Source organism: Danio rerio, chromosome 18 (genome assembly GCF_052040795.2).
Source record: "Danio rerio strain M-AB ecotype USA chromosome 18, GRCz13ab, whole genome shotgun sequence".
Lineage (NCBI taxonomy): Eukaryota > Metazoa > Chordata > Actinopteri > Cypriniformes > Danionidae > Danio > Danio rerio.
Window position 1 is genome coordinate 45,152,501 of NC_141038.1, and position 25,926 is coordinate 45,178,426.

The 25,926-nt window shown below is 38.8% G+C and overlaps 1 protein-coding gene and 1 long non-coding RNA gene across 5 annotated transcripts in view; one reads left to right on the forward strand and one right to left on the reverse strand.

The window, feature by feature from the left end:
* The window catches only part of LOC147839814 (uncharacterized), a 6,563-nt gene extending 772 nt beyond the window's left edge, over positions 1-5,791 (forward strand). The window contains exons 1-3 of the long non-coding RNA XR_015515246.1: positions 1-465; positions 513-856; positions 2,615-5,791. The exon at positions 1-465 is cut by the window's left edge and continues 772 nt beyond it. This is a non-coding gene — a long non-coding RNA (uncharacterized LOC147839814). The remainder of the gene's footprint in view (positions 466-512; positions 857-2,614) is intronic.
* arhgap42b (Rho GTPase activating protein 42b) overlaps positions 1-25,926 on the reverse strand; it is a 224,023-nt gene that overhangs the window by 170,562 nt on the left and 27,535 nt on the right. The window lies entirely within an intron of this gene.

Sequence of the window (25,926 nt, forward strand, 5' to 3'; positions counted from 1 at the left end):
ATGAATGAATGTATGTATTGGTTGTTTCTCTAAATTTGATCAGCAAGGGCCTTATCTTTATCCCTGCCTCCACAGCAAATACTTTTCTGCTATTGGCTGGAGCAGCCCAAAAGCAAACCAAGAGCTGAAAATAAACATGAATGGTGGGAGTCGAGGAAAATGGGAAAATATCAAAAGCCATTATGAGTTAGAATATCTGCTGAGGTTTTCACTCATTCACAGTGTTGTAAAGATGAAATGTTTGCACCTTGAGTTTTTTTTTTTGTCTAAACTAGAATCTCAGATCTGAAAATCTGTAAATTTTAAATAAATATATTATTTTTATTTTTACCTGTTAATTTTAAATAAATTAATTATTTGAGAGCTAGTATAAATGGCATTTTTCTAGGGCAATGTTAAATCCTAATCAAAATATTGTTATCGCAATACTCAACAACAATATGGCATATAGCATATTTTTACAGCGTACACTCACCGGCCATTTTATTAAATACTGCTTAGTACAGGGTTAGACCGCCGGCCATACACTCACCGGCCATTTTATTAAATACTTCTTAGTACAGGGTTAGACCGCCTTTTACCTTCTGCAGATTTGTCGGCTGCACTTGTAAATCCCACATCCCACCACATCCCAAAGGTGCTCTTTTGAATTGAGTTCTGGTGACTGTGGAGGCCATTTGAGTACAGTGAACTCATTGTCTTTTTTAAGAATCCATTTTGAGATGATTTGCGCTTTATGACACATTATCCTGCTGGAAGTAGGCCTCAGAAGATGGGTACACTGTGGTTATAAAGGGATGGGCATTGTCAGCAACAATACTCGGGTAGGCTGTGACATTGAACCAATGGTCAATTGGTAATAACGGGCCCAAGAAAATATCCCCCACACAATTACACCACCACCACCAGCCTGAACCATTGATACAGGGCAGGATTGATCCAGGCTCATGTTGTTGATGTCAAATTCTGACCCTACTATCCGAATGTCGCAGCAGAAATCTAGACTCTTAAGACCAGGCAATGTTTTTCCAATCTTCTATTGTCCAATTTTGGTAAGCTCAGTTACCTGTTCACAGGCTCAGTATCCTGTTCACAGTTGAGATAAATGGCACTCGGTGTGGTCTTCTGCTGCTTTAGCCCATCTGCCTCAAGGTTGGATGTGTTGTGCATTCAGAGATGCTCTTCTGCATACGTCGGTTGTAGTGAGTGGTTATTTGAGTTGCTGTTGCCTTTCTATCAGCTCGAACCAGTCTGACCATTCTCCTCTGACCTCTGGCATCAACAAGGAATTTGCGCCCACATAACTGCTGCTCGCTGAATATTTCCTCTTTTTGGGACCATTCTCTGTAAACCCTAGACATGGTTGTGCGTGAAAATCCCAGTGGATCAGCAGTTTCTGAAATACTCAGACCAGCTCAGCTGGCACCAACAACCATGCCATGTTCAAAGTCACTTAACTCACATTTCTTCCCCATTATGATGCTCAGTTTGAACTGCAGTGGATTGTCTTGACCATGGCTGCGTCCGAAACCGCCTACTACTCAGTAGGTACTGCATTTGAATTTAAACGTACAACTCGGCCATTAGAAAAGTACGTTCTGTACAGTATGAATGTGAAAAGTATGAATGGAATTCAGACGTACTTTATCCGCCATTTTGTCATGGTCACGTAACCTACCTGCATCAGTTGCGTCGCCTCACTTCCATTCATGAGTTATCTCACGGGGCATTATGGGATAGCGCAGGGTGCATGGGATGCGCACTTCAGAATCTCGCCAGAAGTAGTAACTCACCTACTGGTACTTCTCGCCTACTGATTTTCGAATTCTATGAATTCGGACATACTACTCGGCTCGCATACTGATTTTAGCGTACTATATAGTATGGAAGTATGCGGTTTCAGACGCAGCCCATGTCTACATGCCTAAATGCATTGAGTAGCAGCCATGTTATTGGCTGGTTAGAAATTTGTGTTAACGAGCAGTTGGACAGGTGTACCTAATAAAGTAGCCGGTGAGTATATATAGTAATCAGGATATAAGATGACTTATAATGTGATATGAGATTTTTGTCATATTGCCAGCCCTATATTTATCATTTTTCCAAATACCTTTTTTTGTCTTCAGTTGAAAAAAAGAAACTCAAAAACTTTTGTAGCCACACAATGGTGAGTAAATAGTAAATGGTGAACTCTCCTTTTAACAGTGTAATATTTGTCAATAAAGCACTGTAAAAAATTGCTGTCTACATTTTTTTAGTTAAATCAAAATAACTTATTTCTTGTTATGTCAATTTACAGCAATCAAACTAACTAATGATTAAGTTAAACTTTTATGTAACTTAAAAAATTTAGTTGAAACCTGATTAACATTAAAATAAGTTACAGTGACACAGACATTTGTTGTAATGAGCCTTTGGAAATATTATATAATAGCAAACAACAACCAACATCACCAAATGGACTACAAATCACAGCATGCACAGTGCACACACACCGGTTCCTAATCTCATCTGACACTTACAGCTGAAGCTGTTCAAGGACTCATTACACAAACACTTTATACACCACATTTGCTAACACACATTGCTAAGTGTTATTTGTTTATTTTGTTAGTTAAAATGAACCTGTAACTTTACGTAGCATTTTCATTTCCTTGTCTAGCCGTGTTTTTTGATTCTTGTGTTTTATGTTATCTATAGCCTTGTTCCTAGTTTGTCCTACATTTCTCCTGTTTTGACTACTTGCCTGTTTATCAACAACTATTTTTACTTTATTTGCATTTTATCCACACACTTTCTATGCTGGTTGAACGCTCCAGACCTTCTCTTACCAGTTGTTCTGACCTTTTGTCTTATTTTATTTTTTTACAGTGTAGGCATTCACAGCATGATGGACAGATATACTAACTTCGAACTTTTAACTTTTGTCTTGATAAATCCTCCACAGGCATCTATCAAGAGAGGCCACGGAAATGGATTGTAATGCTCATTAGATAGACCAGCGCAAATACTCATACTGACACGGATCATCTGCAGTGAGGTTAATAATTTCAGAAAGATCTAAAGTTCATTCTATACTCCTTTCAGTCATGTAGATGCTTTGCTTTTAAGTTCATTGTATGCAAGTACATTATGGTGCATTATCTATTTGTATATCTGACACTATAAATAGAAATACAGAGAAAAGTGAACATAAGGTTATATTTAAAGTCATATTTCCTTGTAAGCTGTACTTAATCACTAATATTATATCATAATACGTTTCTCCATATTTCAGTTCTTTAATATTAACTGCATCATTCATCTTCTATCCATTTTTTAACCGAACATGAAGGTTCAAGGGTAAACAGAACATAATATTTATGTAATTCTCTGCCTGGCTGAATAAAGATGCATACAGAATGCACGGGTTCAGGTCACGGACACTAGGGAGGATACAGAGGACACTGCAATCTCACTTATAGTAAACACTGGAACATTCCACTAGCAAGGGTCAATTCTACTGGCTACAGATTCCAAATGGATAAACGAGTCATGATTTTAACTAAAGAAAACAGTGCGGCAAAGGGCAACAGGATGTGATGTGATGTTTTTTTCCCACACCCCATTAAATCAACACACAGACTGCGATTAAGTACAGTAGATACTAAATAACACATTTTATTTCTACATTACATCATTTAGTTTAGGCAAGAACAACAACAACTAATGGAAAATGATCTATTAGTACTCAATGCAAGCTTGTATATATATTTGACTTGAAATTGTTTGTTATGTTTACAGTGATTCCATGAGGAAAGTCCCTGCTCTTTACTAAATTACTATGGTAAATGTAATCAAAATCAATGTACACTTTAATCCGTTTATTAACAGTTTCCATAATTTGTGTTTTCCTATTATTGTGAAATGGGATTTTTGATCTTTACTCTGTCGACTTTTGATGTTGGAAAATCAACTCTAGAGTTTAACAAAGTGACTTTTATTGACATTTTCAAGAGTTCACACTTAGATATTGCTTGATTCTAATAGCAGGTTTGGCTTGCTGTCCCGAGAGAGAACCCTGGTCTTAGAGATAATTAACCCCAGGGCTCCTGCCTGGTCATTTAGCATGAAATGGGGTCCGAGATCAGGATAGATCTCGAGAGCTCCCCTTGGTAAATGAGGAAAAGGGGTAGATGGGGTGAACAGAGGGATTCTTCTTCAAAAAAAAAAAAATGAAGAGGAGTAGAACTTCAATCATAGAGCTGAAGATCTTTAGCCGAACCTGAAGGAACCAGATGGGTTCGAGCTTAATTTCTATCATTTTAGACAGGGTTGTGTCGGGCTCGGGATTGCACCGTAAATGAGAAGTCAAAAAGAGCGAATTTTGCAGAGTGAAAAAAATGTACAGCAAGCAGACAGGGAAAATGATGAGGTCACTCGCTACATCTTGGCTGGTGAAAGATAAACAAACAACCCTACCCAAATTTGAAAAATAAGCCAGATTCCCTAATGATGATTAACAGAGCAATGAATTTTTCACAGCATTTCCTACAATATTCTTTCTTCTGGAGAAAGTCTTATTTGTTTTATTTCGGCTAAAATAAAAGTGTTTTTTAATTTCTTAAAAACCATTTTAAGGATAAGGAACATTAAGGAACATTAGGGTTCTGTATAAAGAAATGTGTAAGCGAGGCGCACATCTAACGTCCTCTGCGCTGGACTTTAACCGGCTTTGTTCTGGTCTATTGAAAAATCTTTTATAGTTTCTCAAAATAGCAATGCGCCTCAACACATCTCCTTTTTTAGACCAGAACGCCTATGAGCGCACATATGAGCACAAATGCATTTGCTATTTAAACAGCGTGGTGCAAAATGTCAAAACGACTCATGCGCCAAGCTGAAACTAGCAAACAACAATTGCGTCGCACCTTGCGCCGGGTGTATGATAGGGCCCATAGTGTTTGTCTTTGGACTGTTGGTAAACTGGTAGGAACCCACACCAACATGGGCAGAACATGCAAAGTCCACACAGAAATGCCAACTGGAACCAGCGACCTTCTTGCTGTGCAGCAGTGCTAACCACTGAGCCACCGTGCCACCCTGAAGTCTAAAAGAAATGCATAAATAATCCCCTTGTAGCGCCTTAGCCCAGGGAACCATGTACAACAATCCTCTTTACCAGTTTCCATTCATAAACATCTCGCTTCATATTGAAGGGAAATGTTCTAGGTCTAGTCATGGCCTCTAACTGAGATAAACACATGAATTTACTTCAGTATCAAGTTTCATCTGTGGCCTTATGCGTCACCCGTAGCACAGAGAGCGCGTAACAAGGTTATCCACTGATGTGTTGAGTGCGCGTGTATATCATCTCATGGCATGCATCTGCTCTGAGACTCCAGGGTGCTGGTCAATAATCTGTTTGAGATGTGAGTCTGCTCAGTCAAGCTGAATGAGCCCCATCAATAATGCAGCGCCCTTCACCTCTCGCACCGACAGACGGCATCACCACTGCAGCGCTGATCCACCACTACAGCACTTTCCCAAAGCCTTCAGCGAGAGCATTAACATCTAACAGGCCAGGCTTTTTCAGAGATCAGAGGTTAAAAAACATGGAGAAACAGGGCCCGCTGCCATCCAATCAGCTTTCATATTTCTGCTCAAAAGTGTGGAATAGGGCTGCACAATATATCGTTTCAGCATCAATTTTACAATAGTTACATGACAGAATACTCTGTTAAAAAATGCATGGTTCCACACAAATCCTTCATGTTGTCCCAACACAAATCGATTAAGTTAACTAGATTGTTTTTGTAAGTTGGTTGAACATAAAGCAATTAAGTTGTCACAAAAGATATCCTTAAAGGCCCACGAAAGCCCCTCGTCTCAGCATAGCGTTTTCACAAAGTGGGTGTGTCCAGCTCTGTTTATGTGGGAGTGTTGGGGGAGGGACCTCACTGCCAACTAGCGCTTTGGAAGTGTTAATGCAGATTAACAGGGACATCGTGCAGAAGTATAAATGCGCCGTTGGTTACGCCGGTCACTTGACGCAGAAGCATAAACCAGGCTTAAGCTGAAAAGAAAATGAATGAATAAATGAACTTTGTGTGTTAATAAATGCTTTATTAACTCACCATCCAGTTTTGTGACCTAATTGAAAGCGAGGAAAACTTAAAATGATGATTAAATGACACTTAAAGGCTCAGTTATATTCTAAACAGGAAAAAGTAAGTGAGATCTCGGTGAGCATTTGACTATGTGCTCTTTCCTTGAATTAGCTCAGCCCTCTAAACTGTTTATTTCTACAGGTAATAGCTTGTAGATCTACTGCCAGTCTTCAGAGAGCTGTCGTTTTGTGCTGATCTTGTTTCTTTTTCTCGCCTATTAAACCTAAAACATGCCAGCTACCATCATGTCTATATGGAATCGCTGAGCTAACATTGTGAATGGAGATTCTAAATTGGGGGTTATCTCAACCCATACTGTCTACATGAGTAGCTTCTCTGCATGAGTCTTCTCAGACAGAATTCTAGCCTAAATGAACTGCTTTGAAATACTGTATGTCAGTTTTTGAGTCATTTTTACATTTTGAGTACATTATTTGAATGCATATTGCAGACCTTTTTGACTGCTTCTGTCTATCAGCAAGCCATTTTTTTCTGGAAATAATTCATTGAATCCCTGGGAAGTGCACAGTTCAGAACGGGTGCATCAGGGCATAATAAAGGGAACAGTTATAGTAGTGATACCACTTTATGCAAGGCATAAAAAATATCTCACCTTAAACAATTTACACTCACCGGACACTTTATTAGGTACACCTGTCCAACTGCTCGTTAACACAAATTTCTAATCAGCCTATCACATGGCTGCATTTAGGCATGTAGACATGGTCAAGACAATCAGAATGGGGAAGAAAGCTGATTTAAGTGGCTTTGTACGTGGCATGGTTGTTGGTGCCAGCATGGCTGGTCTGAGTTTTTCAGAAACTGCTGATCCACTGGGATTTTCACGCACAACCATCTCTAGGGTTTACAGAGAATGGTCCAGAAAAGAGAAAATATCCAGTGAGCGGCAGTTATGTGGGTGCAAATTCTTTGTTGGAGCCAGAGATCAGAGGAGAATGGCCAGACTGGTTTGAGTTAATAGAACGCTAACAGTAACTCAAATAACCACTCGTTACAAATGAGGTATTCAGAAGACGATCTCTGAACACAACACGTCCCACCTTGAGGCAGATGGACTACAGCAGCAGAAGACCACTCCAGGGGCCACTCCTGTCAGCTAAGAACAGTAAACTGAGGCAACAATTCACACAAGCTTACCAAAATTGGACAATAGACGATTGTAAAAACGTTGCCTGGTCTGATGAGTCTGCTGTGACATTCGGATGGTAGGGTCAGAGTTTGGCATCAACAACATGAAAGCATGGATCCATCCATCCTGCCTTGTATCAACAGCTGCTGGTGATGTAAAAGTGTGGGGGATTATTTCTTGGCACACTTTGGACCAAATTGAGCATTGAGCATCAGCTGAGTATTGTTGCAGAATGAACAGACCCTTAAAAGAGACTTCAGTGAGCATTTGACTACCTGAACCTCCAGCATTGCCTCAGCCCTCTAAACTGTTTGATTACATCTATAGGTACGACTTTGTAGATCTGCCATCGGTCCCCACATAGTTGTCACTCTGTGCTGCTGTTGTTTCTTTCTCTCGTCTATTAAACTTAGAACATGCCACCCGTCACAACAACCTGCCTTCTCGCCTGCAGGGAATTGATGAGTTGGGGTTTTTTAGGAGCTCTTGGCTCGGTTTCAAACCCTAGTAAAATGACTTGCTTCCTACTGTCTACACAAGCAGCTGCCTTCTTAGACCAAATTCTAGCTTATTTATTCATTTTATTTCCTTCAGCTTAGTCCATTATATATCAGGGGTCGCCACAGTGGATTGAACCACCAACTATTCAAGCATGTACGAAGCCACAAACCAGTATTGGGAAACACCCATGAACTCACGTTCACACAAACACTCTCATACACTACTGCCAATTTCGCTTATCCAATTCACCTATAGCACATGTCTTTGGACTGTGGGGGAAACCAGAGCACCTAAAGGAAACCCACGGGAACTCGAGGATAACATGAAAACTCCACACAGAGATGCCAACTGGCCCAGCCGGGACTCAAACCAGTGATTTTCTTGCTGTGAGGCGACAGTGCTAACCACTGAGCCACAGTGCTGCCCTATTCTAGTTCACTGCTCACAGTAAAAATCACAAGCGGTGAAAAGTCTTCATTTAGATCATTTCGAATCATGAATATATCATTTGAATGCACATTGCAGAGCTTCATGACTGCTTCTTTCTGAAATCAGCATGCCATTTATCTGAAAATAATTCATTGTATCACTGGGAAGTGCACACTTGACAGTGCGAGCACCATGGCATAATAAAAGAACAGTTCTGAAAGCAGATCTTTATACAAGAAAATTAATGTTCAGCCTTAAACAAAATATATGTGGAGCCGTTTATTATTAAAGTCAAACACTGCATTTTAATCAAAGCCAAACTTAGATCCAACATACTATAAATGCACCCCTGCGTCACTGATCTTTCACTACAGAACTTTCCCAAAGCCTTCAGTGAGAGAATTAACATCTAACACGCTAAATATTCAGTATTATATTCTCTATTTAGTTTACTTCACTCTGCATCACTTTTGCATCATGAATAGATCATTACAATGCATATTGCAGAGCTCGTTGGCTGCTTCTCTGAAGTCAGCATGCCATTCTTGTTTCCGAAATAATTCATTATATTGATGCAAGTGCAAACACTTGATAGTTCGAACACTAAAAGATAGTAAAAGTGCCAATTCTGATATGCAAGTTCTTTATGCAAAACACAACAAAAAAACTGCAGCTTTAAATGAAATATATTTGTAGCCATTTAATATTCATGCCAAGGATTTTAATCAGAAGCCAAACAAGGACCCAACATACAGGCCAGCTGAAATTATTCATACACTTGGCAAATTCCGACTTAAAGTTTTTGTTCAAATGTAAATAAAGCTGAGATGTTTTTTCCCCGCAATAATGCATCTTGTTCATTGTCTTATTATCTTTTGAGAGAAGCCAGTCATTTCAGGTTAAAAGCAACCACAAAAAACAACAACAACAACAACTTGCAGGTTGAATAAAAGGGGTATGCCAGGGGTAACATTTTATTTATTAAGGTTTAGTCTTTTTAGCACTTATTACCTTTATGACTGCGTTATCACTTTTTAGTTTATTTTATTAAAATACATAAGAGATGAGATACATTTGTTTATTTTTGACTGTTAAAAATGTTTGCCTTAATAATATTAGTAAATATCCTAATATTCCTAAATGTATATTCAATAATTATCGATACCGAATAATATGAAACGTACATTTTATTGTACATTTCAAATGACAGATACACTACAAATTACAATTGTGAAAAACAAAGGGACCCCTCTCAAAATAACTACACATTTACTGCATTGTCACTGAGTCAGACAATAGATAATGCTGCTGAATAAACAATACTGAATGAAGCACATTACTAGGTATTTAGATGTGAGTATATGCTATTCTGACTGATGAAGAAATGTGTATAGACCACTCAGTTCATGTTTGATTGATCTACTCCAATGACGAGTACACTCAAGCAGTCCAAATGTTAGACAAAAAAATAATAAATAAAAATTCAGTGGAACAACGTCAGGGTCATTCACGCAGATGTGTTTAGTGTCTAAAAAAGTAAGACAAAGATCAGGAATGGTTTAATCAGAATAAGCTTGTCTTCTTCCATGTTTCTGTCAAATGTCCAACTGCTACTGTAAACGGAAGCTTGCAATGCTTGCCCCGCCTCTGAATTCTTCTGATTGGTCCACTACTTTGGAACTGACATCAGTGAGTGTTAAGGTTTAATTACTTTAACTTGACTGTGCGTAGGCCGGTATACGATTAAGAGGTATTTTACCCGCTTCAGGCTTCATGGTATTGTGATTACAAATAGTATTGTCTTTGAATAAGGGCATCACGATGGTGCAGTGGGTAGCATGATCGCTTTATAGCAAGAAGGTCGCTGGGTCGAGCCTCGGCTGGGTCAGTTGGCATGTGTGTGAATATGAGAATGTATGGATGTTCGCCAGTCATGGGTTGCGACTGGAAGGGCATTAGCTGCATAAAACATATGCTGGATAAGTTGGTGGTTCATCTTATTGTGGCAACCTTAGCTTAATAAAGGGACTAAGCCGAAAAGAAAATGAATGAATAAATGACTTGTCTTTGAATAGAATTGTCTTTTGCGCCATTAAGCCTGAGCTTTTGATCTGGGTGGCTCTTTTCTGCTGGAGATACTGTTTCTCTAAAAAAACTTATTAGACAACATGTAAATAAATAAATACAGGAACGCAGAAATGGCAAGACAGAAAATATTAGCGGTTTTAAAATCTTGACTTTTCTGAATTGCAGTAAACCTTGAAACTGGTTATTATCCCATGCCTAAAATTGACACGGCTTTATAAAATGCAGCACTCGTGTGCGAGGCACTGTGAAAGTGTAAAACAGTTACACACATCCATCAATTGCATGTTTACATAGAAACACAACTGAAATGGAAGACATTGCTCCCATCTTGTGTACACATAAACCAGCCTGTCTGTTGTATTGACAACAGATGGCTGGACCTCTGGTGCTAGCATTTAATTGAAATGAGATTTCAGTTTTGAAGATTCTTAAATCTTAAACTGAATGCGAAATTAATGATTTTCTTTTGTTTTAGAAGTTGGGCTTAAGATTTGAAAGGTTAGTACACTCTCTTAATTATAAAGTTTCATTTTTCATAACCCTATTTATTTTGTACTTTCAGAACTTTTTATTAAGTTTTCAGTTCTGTAGTTGATTGTGACAAAACACTTCTGTCTGTTCAAAATGAACAGAGAAAATAAAAAAGCAATGTGGACTCTTTTCACTAGATGGTAACAAAGCAATCAACATCATAAATTCTTGAAAGATATTCATTCATTCATTTTCCTTCGGCTAAGTCCCTTTTTTCAGCAAAAGTCGCCTCAGCGGAATGAACTGCCAACTTGTCCAGCATATGTTTTACACAGCAGATAGCTTCCAGCTGCAACCCAGTAATGGGAAACACCCATACACTCTCAGATTGCACACAAAAAGTCTACGGCATATTTAGTTTATTCAATTTACCAATAGCGCAAGTTTTAGGATTGTGGGGAAAACTGGAGCACTCAGAAGAAAGCCACGCAAAAAGGGGAAGAACATGCAAACTCCACCAGTGACCTTCATGCTGTGAGGTGACACTATGACACTGTGTCATCCCCTTTGAAAAATTTTAATATCTAGATTTTTTTTAATGTATGTGTGTTTATAAAGCTATACTTTGTATTATACCATATTTGTATAATTTTTTCAAATTTTTTTTTAATTAGCTAATTATCAGCTCATTTTTGTTTGTTGTAGTGCTGTATTTAAACCACAGTAATCTGGTATGTCTCTAGACTGATGCCGTTTCATGGCGTTCAGCCTTAAATTCTTAAAATGTCAGCAAAGTCACCTGTTTTATCATCACTTTAGACGTGCTAGAGAATCATACTGAGAAGAGCAAAGACAGTTGACGTTTTGCCCCAAGATGGCGACAGAGATCACATATAGCCATTGGAGCAGAAAAACTCAGCGTAATTTCAAACTACAGCTGATCAAATCATTATAAAACAGGTAAGTGACATTTTAGGTCAATCTCTCTCTTTTATATGTTGTAGTGCTGTATTTAAACCATATTTGGTTTAAAATGTCTCTAGATTTATGGCATTTCATGCCGGTCAGCCTTATAATCTTAAAATGTCAGCAAAAACCCTTGTTTCGTCATTACATTAAACATTACGCTAGAGAATCATTCAAATATAAACTCCAAAGTAAAATTATCAATAGTTTGGCTGTTTGAGGTCAGCTGCAGTTGTGAACGAAAGGCAGAAGAAAGTAGTTACTCGTACAAAAGAATTTTTCAGACTCTCCGTGTTTGATTTTCTTTTTTATATACACAATTTTGCTGTTGAACTGTTGTAACCTGTAAAAAGTCCAACTTACAAACTGATAACTCAGTTTAAAATTCTAAGTTAGGTAGACATATTTTTGAGCTTAGTGTTGAGTTTCCTCATGAAAACTCTTTAACTGCATGTTTGTTCAATAAAAATAATGAAATCTGTTAAGGAGAAGTACAATTTAGATTTTTTCATTTTAGTGTTTACTTCCTGCACTGTCAAACATAAAAAGTTGAGTTAACTTAAAATTTTAAGCAACCGGCTGCAAAGAAATATTGAGTTTTTAAACTTCGTTGGTTGAAGCTGTGCCAAACGACAGGTATTATTTGAAATTGAGTTGAAATGACTTATTCTATAAAGTAACTTTGACTTAAATCAGCCTTTTCAGTCAACTAAAAAAAATTAAATATGGCACTTCAACCACTGAAGCCTGGTTTATACTTCTGCGTCAAGTGACCGGCGTAACCAACGGCGCAGGCATTGCGCGTAGCTGTGCATTTATACTTCTGCACCCTGTTTCTGTTGGTCTTCATTAACACTTATGAAACGCTAGTTGGCAGTGAGGTGTTAATGCTCCTCTGTGTCGAGTTTCCTCGCCTGTGTTTTGTTCTTTCTAAACGCTTCCGGGAAGTACAAGTGGCTCAAACTCGCTCCTTTTGAGGCAGGAACCGGCGGATGTGCAACAACTTTAACTGAGGAAAGCACAAAACAAAACTTTCCATCAGGAGCTCCTTCGCAGGACTCCACACTTGTAAACAATCGTTCCATCAGGCTCGCGGTGCTCGCGCGGCTCTCGATCCCGCCCAGACTCGTCAGTGCTACCAAGCTGACCAATCACAGAGCTTGCACATTTTTACATTTTTTGAGAGGTACACGTCAACAACGCTGACGACCACGGCGTAGGGCTATGCGTCAGCGCCGTAGCATACATGTGCGCTTGACGCAGAAGTATAAATCAGCCTTGAGGTTGAATAAACTCTCAATTTCTTAAAGCTAGTGCGCTTTAAAATTGTAAGTTAACTCAACTTAAAAAAATATTTGGCACAACTTCAAGCACTGAAGTTGAATGACCTCAATATTTCTTTGCAGCCGGTTGCTTTAAATTTTTAAGTCAGCTCAACTTTTTATTTTTTACAGTGTATAAACACAATATCACATGTAGCAGTGTGATATGGCTGTATATCGTCACTGGTGGAACATAAGGGCACTCGGCCTGCATTCTCGAGCCAACACACACCTCCTGTCAGTGCCAAAACACAGCCATATTACACTGCTATGAGTGCAATATTGCTCATTTAAACTATTAAAAATGTTCATAAAAGTCACTTTTTCTATCTTTTCAAGGTTAAAGGTTTTTGTAAGAAAGATCAAGGTTACATCGTGCAATAAATAAAGGGTAGAATAAAAAATGTTTCACAAAATGTAATTAATTTACAGAAATATTTTAGTATAGAATCAATTTCAAGAACAGCCTACATGCAATACTGTCTTTGAATTGTATCCAAAATACAGTAGAAATGTTTAAAGCCCTCATAATTTTTGCTTGACCTTACAGATGAGCATGTGTTTTAGGAGCACATCTATGACGGCTAAAAATCTGCCTAGGTAAGCATCTCGATGGGATTTGGAACACAGCCCTCATTTTCAGACAGCTGGTGAAATGAACACGCTGCCAAGAGTAACACTCGCTGTTCTCACCACTGCATGATGGGACATACGCCAACCACTATTACCATTTTATGCAACTGCATACGTTCGCCCTGGGTTTCAATAATAAATCAGTGAGAATAAGATGGAATAGCGGATCCAAGAAGGATGACAGAGCAGTGTGAGGCTGTCACTATATATTTCACACTCAAAATGATGCACAAAAGCTGCAAGTGAACTTAAAACCAGTTCCTTATAACGCACACACACACACATTCTAAGGGACAGTCTGTCATTGCTTCCTCAGTTTCGGTGGTAGAACAGAAAAAAAAAAACATTCCCTTACAAGACAATAAGAGCTCAAAGGGCAAAACGGGAAAGCAAAAGAAGAAGAAGAGCATGTTCAGAGGACATTTCTTAAAAGGTCACATACGTCCACCCTGCTGCCCCTTGGACCTTACCAGATTTATTTTCTTTTGCCTGTTGCTTCATTCTCAAACTCTCTCTTTCTCTCTATTTTTTAACTAAGGAACATAGATTAAAAAGGAAGCATAGAGATTAAAAAAAGATGCGTACAGATTAAACACGATCATAGAACATTCACAGTTAACAATATTTGTTGAATTCAGACCATTGTTTGCAATCATTGTTGTGATATTTTCATATTTTCTAACAATTTACACTCACCGGCCACTTTTTTAGGTACACCCGTTCAACTGCTCTTTAACACAAATTTCTAATCAGCCAATCACATCGCAGGCATGTTCACATGGTCAAGACGATCTGCCGCAGTACAAATTAAACATCAGACTGGGGAAGAAAGGTGATTTAAGGGACTTTGAACGTGGCATGGTTGTTGGTGTCATCCGGAATGGTCAGAGTATTTCAGAAACCGCTGATCTACGGAGATTTCACGCACAACCATCTCTAGGGTTTACATAAAATGGTCTGAAAAAGATCAAATATCCAGTGAGCGGCAGTTCTGTGGGCGCAAATGCCTTGATGCCAGAGGAGAATGGCCAGACTGGTTTGAGCTGATACAAAGGCAACAGTAACTCAAATAACCACTCGTTCCAACCGAGGTGTGCAGAAGAGCATCTCTGAACACACAACACGTCTAACCTTGAAGCGGAGGGGCTACAGCAGCAAAAGCTGAGGCTACAATTCACTTAGGCTCACCAAAATTGGACAATAGAAAACTGGAAAAATGTTGCCTGGTCTGATGCGTCTCGATTTCTGCTGCGACATTTGGATGGTAGGGTCAGAATTTGGCGTCAACAACATGAAAGCATGGATCCATCCTGCCTTGTATCAACGGTTCAGGCTGGTGGTAGTAGTGTAATGGTGTGCGGGATATTTTCTTGGCACACTTTGGGCCTAATAGTACCAATTAAGCTTCATGTCCACACCACAGCCTACCTGAATATTGTGCTGACCATTTCCATTACTTTATGATCACAGTGTACCCATCTTCTGCTGGCTACTTCCAGCAGGATAACTCACCATGTCATAAAGCAGGAATCATCTCAGACTGGTTTCTTGAACATGACAATAAGTTCACCGTACTCAAATGGCCTCCACAGTCACCAGAACTCAATCCAATAGAGCACCTTCGGGGTGTGGTGGAAAGGGAGATTTGCATTATGGATGTGCAGTCGACAAATCTGCAGCAACTGCGTGTGTGTGTGTGTGTGTGTGTGTCCATGTAAAGGTAACTTGGTGGAAGGTCAGATTACATACATTAGGAACAATGTTAGCCAATAAATGAATCTAGTCTTGCAGATATAAGTAAAACAGATACAAAAGAAACCAGTCAAAGTTAGGGAGTAACAACTATGCTTAGTAATGTATAATAGAAATAATGACAGTAAAAAGAAAGAAAGGACAACAGTAATAATAAATGACAATGATAATAAATCACAAGTACTACCCTAACTACTACTACTGCAGAAAGTTACTTATATTACTATATAATTATTAACTACTATTGCTGCTACTACAATCACAACCACAACTATTACTACTATAATGTCTACTACTGCTGATACTACCACAACAATGACTACCACTACTGATACTACAGCGTCTGCTACAACTAATACAACGTCTACTACTACTACTACTACTACTACTACCGCAATCACTGCTACTACAACATCTACATCAACGACATCTACTACTGGTACTACTACACCAACAACGATAACTACTGCTACAATGACACTTTTACTACTTCTGCTACCACTATACCAACGACATCAACTACTACAGGAACTAATACTTCAATAATCACAATTACGATCGATGGACAGAATTTTTCATTTTTAAGCTTACAGTGTTTTAGTTATTTTTATATTCAATATAAACTGATTGTTTTTAGATAATCAACGCTGCTTTGGAAACTAGGTGAATTAAAATAAGTTGACATTTTAAAAATGACCAAAATTGTAGTTTAACCAGCAAAACATAGTAGCTGCGTCCCAAATGGCACACTATACACTATGCACTCATGCACTATGTACTTATGCACTTACTCACTCAACAGGGTAGTATATGTATGTAGTGTTGTCCCAAATGGCACACTAATGTTTTTTTTACTAAGCAGAAATTCAAACCGTTTCCCTGATGCCAAATCATTGAAGTAAACGGCCGAATTATCAAATAATACCTGCCGTGAGTGTTGCCACAATCACTATCGGGAGGCGCTATAATCACTCTAGTAAAAGAATTTTGCTTTCACCATCCAAATTAAATAAAGTTATTCAACATGTGCGTCCGATAGCTCCGCCCCTTCCGCTACGTAAGCAAACCTGCGGTCGTTGAGTGCGTGAAGTGTCCATCATTACACACTTCATTTTAGCGGCTGAATGAGTGCATCATCCGGGTAATTAAAGTGCACTTATTATTTTTAGAGTTTTCAGTGTGAACGCACTACTTACACTATTTATACTACAAAATGGCGTAGAATAGTGCATAAGTATGCGATTTGGGACGCAGCTATTGCTTTTTTTGTTTGTTTGTTTTGTGTGTGTGCTAGTTTTAGTATGCTCGACATGTTGAGCCTCCCAAGCCATATGACAGATTTATATGAGAAACAGTGCAAAATACACCAACTTATTCAGTGTTTATGACCAAAACATACATTGTGGATCCTTCTGACTTGAAATGCAGCACATATGGATGTCATACATCTTTTTCTGAGCTTGACAGGCTGCTCACTGTAAACTGACACTGTATAGAAAAAGTCTTACATAAAAATCCCTTATTTTGTATTCCACCATTAAAAAAATGGATCAGCATATGTGTCTGGACTGATACGAGGGTTTGTAAACATGAACAGCATTTCAAATGTTCAGTACAGCACAGAACATACATGCCGGCACTTAGCAGCATTCCTGTTATGACATTAACAAGCGCGATGCATCTGGCGTGTAATTGTGCAGCGGGTGTAATTACAGGGCAAGCCGAGGAACCTGGCAGAAGGCAGTGTGCACATATGACGGGCTTCCAGCTTGCTTTTATCACAGGCTTCATCTGATGTCACACCTCCACACAGCCTGCCATGGAAGAGTGCCTCCATTGCTCACTGCCTGTTAGGGAAGAGGACATTTCCTCCAGGCCTGAGCTAGCTTGCTGCATCAACAAGCCATAGAGAGAGTGACAATGCGTGTGTTTAACAGTGTGTTGCAGATAGTGGGTGGCTGTGTGCATGCGTATATGTTTTTTTTGTAAAGGCATGTGGGTGTGTGGAGAAAAGCGAAGCATCTCGGTTCTTTCTTCGCATTCCAAAATGTTCCATCGCTCGAAATTTTGCAGTCAATAATGAGGCGAATCGCACCTTTTATAGTGTTAATATGATCTCACATGCAAGTCTTTGAAAAAACAAAAGAGAGAGAGAGAGACTGAGAGCGCGTTTGCTGTGAGTTAATTTATTTTCAGTAGATTTTACTGGATGAGGCTAAATTTAACCATCAGAATTGGTTTAAAGCGCACTTCTATTTAATTAAGTCAAAAAATATCTCAAACAAACAACCGATTATCTGAATCTAATCTGCATATTCTGGATTCAACGGAGGTATGGATAGTATTGGCACCTCACAGCAAGAAAGTCACTGGTTCAAGTCCCTGCTAGATCAGTTGGCATTTCTGTGTGCAGTTTGCATGTTCTCCCTGTGTTTGAGTGGGTTTCCTCGGTGGGTTTCCCCTACAGTCCAAAGACATGTGCCATGGGTGAATTGAATGAACTAAATTGGCAGTAGTGTATGAGTGTGTGAATGTGTGTATGGGTGTGTCCAGTGCTTAATTTGAGCCAGATCTTTCCAGATGCTGTTCAGAAAAATGTCAGATATTCAAATTTTGTGTTCTGGTATTTATTTTGATGGATCCACTATTAACTTGTGTGAAATGTGAATGAGTGCAAGCAAAGGCTGTGTGGATAGACAGTATTCACCATGCACAAGTTAAAGCAAAAGTAAAGCTTAACTAGTGGCCCTCAACAATGTTTTCAGGCATCGGTTTTCTAATGTTTGCAATCGCTCTCATTGGTTGGTGATTGTTTAGTGTGCAGTGAGCAGCGAAAATAAATAATGGCATAGTGGCCTACTTAAATAATATTTGTATTTTCAAAATGGCAGAGGCAGACAAGCATATTTTCATTTTTTAAAAACCTAGGGTAAATTTGATAATGAGCCTGATCAAGAGATCTCAAGAAGATGAAACTGCGTGAATGGATCAGGATAGGGGGAGACAGAAGCAAAGATCTCAAGTCAGCCAGTAAACATGACAGAAGATGTAACTGTGGGCTCTTCTTAAAGATTAAAGTTAGACTGAGTAATTTAATTTAACTTTATTTTATTGTGAAGTGAACTGAATAGTGATTGTTCATTCAACTTATGTTTGTATCTAGAAATGTCATGCTCCTTTTTGCGCAATCACTGTTTAATGACGTCATGTTGTGGGAAAACTGAAATTGTTTCGTGGATGTCAGTCACAATAACTTTAATTTCATGGTTTTGTTTCGGGAATTATTCGTTTACGAACTAAGCACTGGGTGTTTCCCAGTACTGGGTTGCGGCTGGAAGGGCATCAGTTGCATAAAACACATGCCGGAAAAGTTGGCGGTTTATTACACTGTGGCAATCCCTGATAAATAAGGGACTAAGCCAAAGAAAAATAATGAATAAATATTCTGGATTCATGAACTCATTAATATACACAAAAATAGCATTATTTTAAAATAACAACTGCTTTTTTACGTAGGTAAAACATTTTTCCTCAATCCACCTCTGTGTATATGACTTTTTTGTTTGTTTGTGTTTTTTGTCAGATGAACACACTCTGAGAAGTTTTAGAAGTTTTAAGGAGCAGTTTTTTTCCACTTTTCAGTGTTTTTCCAGTCTGCCATGTACAGTAAATAGCAAATGTGCCATGGCCATGGCGCAACTGACTCTCAAAGGGAATGGAAGATAGGACTCTGATTGGTTTAATGCACATTATGCTCAAAACACACCCATAACTCATCAAGAGAATAAGCACAATCCTGTTAGGCCAAGCGCCGTGGCACAAACCATATTTTTCCATGCTTAAAATAGCAAAAGTGGATTCAGACATGCCTTTAATGCTTTTGCGCTATGCGCTTTAGACTTATCACCTACATCATTAAAATAGAGCCCTCTGTGTCAATCCACCCTCTGTGTATATGACTTTTTTTGTTTTGTTTTAAAGAGTTTTAAATGTGATCCTGGTTCTTCCATGCTGCATAATGATGTTGGATAGTGACTTTTATTTTGAAGCTTCCAAAAGCACATAAATAAATGGCAGTGAAAGTCAGTGGTTGGAGTTTATCATTTAAACATATTGAAATATGTGTGTTACGAACACGAATCAAACCTAAGACGTGTTAACCTCCTGATGGCAGGCAGGTTAGTTTGACGTTAGATTTACGCGCTTTGTAAAGCTTCAAAATAAAAGTTAGCATCCCTCTCTAATATACAGCATGGAAAAGCCAGGAAAAAAAATTTAAAACGACTTCGACTGTGTTTGTCTGACAGAAAAAAAGTACAATGAGGATGGCTTGAGGGTGAGTAAATTTTGTGGTAATTTACATTTTCCTGTCAACTGTTCCTTTAATGCTTACAATTAAAAAATATTTTTTTCTGCCATTCGTTTGCATTTTTGTATTAAAAAATTATAATCAAAATATGAATAATGCATTATTTGTTTTGCATTCCTAAATTATTGCCAGTGTATTTCTGAAATTAAATGTCAAACCATTTGTGAAGTAAACAAAGAGATTATAGCGAGCGTAGCCTTGTTGTGATATTTATCAGACAAATTGCACTGTACTTCAAAGAAATTTAGGACGGACTCCAGGAAGCCAGCGTCATTTATTTATCCATATTCCATAACTGACTGTCATGTATGTGAATGGACCAATAAAATTCCCTTTGTTTGGTGTGCAATGTTCATATAAAAGTCATGGGACAGAACCGCCAAATTATAACGTTCCTCTGAAGTCTGACAGGTAATGCATTAGGCAACGTCTCAGAGACAACTTGTATTCCTCTGATACCCAATCAGATGCTCTTGACAGAAAGACCATACTGATTTGCCATGAGAGCGGCCCATCAAAGAGACCCTCTTCTACCTGCAGCTTAACAAGAAGCAAGGGATTGTTCTCTCATCGAACCTTAGGAGCTCCCTGTCCTTTGATTCCACTCAGAAGGGATCGAAAGAGGATGAGTTTTGCTCCAGGTAACGATGACAATCGCTCATCAGCCTCTCAGCAGGGGGGAGCCTTGTGTCAGACGGTTGAAATCAGGCCTGGCGCTCTTCCAGTCAGCACCAATCCCCCAGTCAGAGCTGCTGTATTTCAAACTAAATGACACTGTCTTAAAGCACACGCTTAAAATTCAAGAAAAGAAAAGACATGGAGCTGGGAATAAACATTTGATGTCTGAATTTACATGGCCAGATGGTGTAATTGAGAGCTAATGGCACTGTGTTGCTTAATAATGGTTCGTTAGCTTGATCTCATAAGGTTCAGGGAGAGAGGAAGTAGATTTATTAACGGCAAGTCAGCGTTGACCAATAACGCAAGTTTATAACCTTTAGTAAGCCAAAAATCAATAATTAAGCAGAAAGACATAAATACTGATAGAATAGTTATGGTTTGGCTGCATAATGTATCTTTGGAGGATCACATTGGATATTAAATGATATTTTTTCTTCAATCAGCCATCTCCAAAGGCATTACAGAGAATTTGGCTGTACGCCCAGCCAACCTCACAACTACAGACCACATGTAACCACACCAGCCAAGAACTTCCATATTCAGCATCTTAACCTCCAAGATTGTCTGAGACCAGCCACCCGGACAGCTGCTGCAATAATCTGTTTGCATAACCCACACATTTATGCACAAACTTCTAGAAATGTCATCTGCATGTCTGTCATCCTCATCTGGGTCTCGACTTGGCTGCACTTCATTAAACAACTTGAGTTGGCAAATTTGTAAAGGTGTTCTCTTCATGGATGAATCCCAGTGTTCACTGAAAACTTCCTAGTTGAGTGAAGTGAGCCTGTATGGTTTTACTCACACTCAAAATTCAATTGGTCCTCTTCTTTTAACCCAGGGGTGTCAAACTCAGTTCCTGGAGGGCCGAAGCCCTGCACAGTTTAGTTCCAACCCTGCTCCAACACACTTACCTGTAGGTTTCAAACAAGCCTGAATGACTCAATTAGTTTAATCAGGTGTGTTTAATTAGGTTTGAAACTAAACTGTACAGAGCTGTGGCCCTTTTGGAACCGAGTTTGACACCTGGGTTTTAAGCCAGCATCATTGGTGCTGATTGGTCAGCGTCATTGGTGCGTCATTGGTGCTGATTGGTGCTTTCAAACAAGCCTGAAGGTCTCAATTAGTTTGATCAGGTGTGTTTAAATAGGGTTGGAACTAAACGATGCAGAGCTGCGGCCCTTTTGGAACTGAGTTTGACACCTGTGTTTAAACCCATCCAAATGTACACACACATTTTCACTGAGAAATGAGACCACACACACAAAATAGACACACTAAGCATCCACCCAGAGGAGTGGTCAGCTATTGCTTTACGCACACAGGGAGCAATTAGGGTTTAGGTGCCATGCTTAGGGCATTGAACTTGCAAGCTTTCAATTACAAGTCCACCCTCCTAACCATTGGGCAATAACTGCCCCAAGTTCTTGCATGTTCACAAGTTTTGGATGTTCTGGATCGACGTCTATGACAGTGTATTCCAGTTCCTACCAATATCCAGCCACTTCCCACAACGGATCGGACCAACATTCCACAGGCCACAATCAACAACCTGATTGACTCTATGCAAAGTCTAATATGTTATGCTATGATTAAATGAGGCAAATCTTGGTAATAATAGATAGACTGGTTCACCAGACGCTCCTGCCCCCAATTAGGGGGTTAAGTAGGGGTTGCTTGGAGCATTGAACTTGCAACCTATCGATTACAAGTAGAGCAGCCTAACCATTATGCTGTGTTCACACCAGACGTGGAACGCGCGGATAAATTGCGCTATTCGTGCATAAATTGCCGCGTGAACATTTGAGGTTACTCACTTCATTTACGCGTCAAATCCGCTTCATTCGCGTGTCAAATTAATTTCAGAACAGACGCGGATTTGCGTGATGGGCAGGGCTTCTGTCTGCCCGGTGACTGTAGCTTCGTTGCTAAATAGCTAACATGGATTTTATGAAGAAAATAACAGTGTTTATGTACTTTATGAAGGCTGAAAAACAGCGTTGATACGTTTAGGACCGTGTCTGAGTCCACTACATGCTTTCAGAGCTGCATCCAGCTCTTTGAGCTCATAAACTCCTCCAGAAACTGAACCTGGAATACGGAGGCTTTCAACGGTGCTTCTGACTGAGCCAAGCCCAGTTTGATGACTTGTTGTCGGTGTCGCCTGGAGGATTTCCCCTGGGACACCATCAACAGGTTCTACGTCACAATCACGCCCCCACAAGAGCAAGCTTCTGATTGGTTAACGCGGCGCAAATGTCTGCTGAAGTTCAGATTTTCAAACTCGAGAGATTCGTGCGAAACGCTCGTTAAGCACGTCAAACACGCAAAACGCTCAATTCGCCTCGCACGTATCGCGCTATTCGCGTCATTCGCTCCGTGCCACTCACGCATATCGCGCCGCAGGATGTCTATTCGCGTGTTTGCATTGACTTAACAGGTAAATCACTTGCGCGTGCCGCGTCTGGTGTGAACGCAGCATTAGGCCACAGCTGCCCCAAGTTCTTGCATACTAAGCGGACATGCCACCCATTAAGCATGTTTAGAGGTGGTTGGATTACCTCAGCAAAAAAAAAAAGTGCAAAAGAAAGGTTTAGACAAATGTGTGAACAATATTACAGATAAATAGGCCTTTTGTGTACATGTAACAGTTTTGTTGATATACAGATAAAGTCAAAATTACTAGCCCACCTTTGATTTATTTTTTTTTTTTTAATATTTCCCAAATTATGTTTAACAGGGCAAGGAAATTTTCAAAGTAGTTCTGAAAATATTTTTTTCTTCTGGAGGAAGACTTATTTGTTTATCAGCAAAAATAAAAACAGTTATTAATTTTTTTTAAACACCATTTTAAGGACAAAATTATGAGCCCCCTTAAGCTAATTTTTTTTCCGATAGCCTACAGAATAAACCATTGTTATACAATAACTTGCCTAATTGTCCTAACCTGCCTAGTTAACCTAATTAACCTAGTTAAGCCTTTAAATGTCACTTTAAGCTGTATAGAAGTGTCTTCATAAATATCTAGTAAAATATTATTTACTGTCATCATGGCAAAGATAAAATAAATTTGTTATTGAAAATGAGTCATTAAAACTATTATGTCTAGAAATATGTTTAAAAAAATCTCCTCATTAAACAGAAATTGGGGGAAAAAATAAACAGGGGGCTAATCATTCTGACTTCAACTCTATAAAGAAGCTTGACTGACAGGAAATCCATCTGCAATTGTAGCCTGATATTATGTAACCCGTTGCTGTCCACTATTTTGTCAAATAAACAAAATAAAGTTAACGATCATCTTCAGATTTAAACAAAAAATTTAGCAAAAAGGTGTCTGGTTCAAGACTTGCAGCGCAGACTACAGGTACCCAGACAGGCTGGGGAATATAGACAACACTCATGTCAACTCTTTCAGAAGGAATGACAGAAATCACACCAAAGAAACAGAGATTACAGAAAGCGCACCTTGTTTATTTCCTTTATTTTGAAAAAACACAATGTTTATTCCCATTCAGGGAATTGCTTGTGATTATCTTCAGTCCCACTGGCCAGGTGATGCAGTTTTTTCAGTTTTACTCTATGACCTGCAAGCTCTAACTTCAATCTTGATTTTGTTTACTTCATTTTAAGTCACTTTCATCCCGATCATATCATTTGAACTCATACTGCAGACCTTTTTGTCTGCTTCTGCCTGAAAAAAAAAAGGATGCTGGAGAAAAAGGTGGCCTGTCAAGACAGGGAGAAGAACTCCACATGAAAAACACAACACACACAAGCCCACAAAAAAAAGCATCAGTATAGTGATGTTCCATGTTTTTATGATATAGCTGTGTGAAGGGTTAGAAGTAATGCAAAAGGTATTTTAAAATCTGATTTGAGCAAGCCAGAGCATCCAGTCTCCAAACGTATCTGTAAATATCTGATTAGAATCTCATTTCAAACCAGCACCAATGATTTTTGCTGCCAGTCTGAACACAGCCTCAGGATGGCCACACATTTGAGAATTTTATGCATTATATATATATATATATATATATATATATATATATATATATATATATATATATATATATATATATATATATATATATATATATATACATATATATATATATATATATTCAGATTTTAACAACATTTTGTAAATCTCACTGTCGTTTTAAATTATTAAATCTCATGATTTTATACGAGTACGAGAACCTAGAAATTTAAATAGTCAGAAAATAAGAATAAAGTTTGATATAATCAAGTAAATTAAACCCACAAATGAAAATGTGCTCATTTCCTTTTTAATTAAAAGAATACATAAAATAGATGCTGGTTAGCCTAAGGCACAACTGTGCAATAATCATCTAATCAGCATCTTGATATGTAATGTAATGTGTATTTACAGTATATAGCGCATTTAAGCTCCTTACAATCATGAAGGGGGTCTCTCTACACCACCACTAGTGTGCAGCATCCACTTGGATGATGGGACGGCGGTCACAGGACAATGGTGCCAGTGCGCTCACCACACACCTGCTATTGGTGGAATGGGGAGACAGTGATAGAGCCAATTCGAATGATGGGGATGACACCCCTACTCTTTATGAGAAGTGCCATGGGATGACCACAGAGAGTCAGGACCTCGGTTTAAAATCTCATTCAAAAAATGGATATGCCACATCCGTGAGGTGGATGGATTATTGTTATGTGCCAGCACATGTTCGCTTATTTTATAAATTTTTTCGTGTCTCATTGCGCATTTTTGTCTACCACCCAGTGTCTGATTGGCTGTTTCGCTTGTCCTTGCTGCAACCAATTCCATTACTGCTGCTTCCTGATTGGTTTCTGCTTCAAAACTCTGCCCCAGTCCTGGCCATTCCCTACATGCCACCTGTCCTTTAAAAGGCCTTCAGTCCAGCAGATTGTCAGTCTTCGGTTTCTGTTTAGTCTGGCTTTGGTTCTTATTATTTCAGCTTGCTGTGTATGCTTTGCTAGTATTTTAATAGCTTGATATTCCTGATTGGTGATATGTTGGCCCACACGCAATCTGCGAGCGCAGAATTAATTAAATGTGTAAATCTGAATTCATTCCGTTTTTATTCAGTAATTTATTACTTTTTATTTAATATATTAAGGTTTTAGTTATGCTACTCTGCTGGATACTCCCAAAATAATTCTGCACAAATCTGCAGATTTTTATCTAAATTCTCCGCAGAAATAGCAAAAACGTCTGCAGATTCCGTCTGGCCCTGGTGATATGGTTCGTCTTTATTTGATTTACACATTGTTATAGTTGTTTGAGTTTGTTACTGTCTGTTCTTACCCTTTTGTCGGCATAGTATACACTGTTGTAAAGTATAAAAACATACAATTGATGTCAAGACAACCAAAACACTGTACATTTTTCCTGTGTTTAACAAAGGA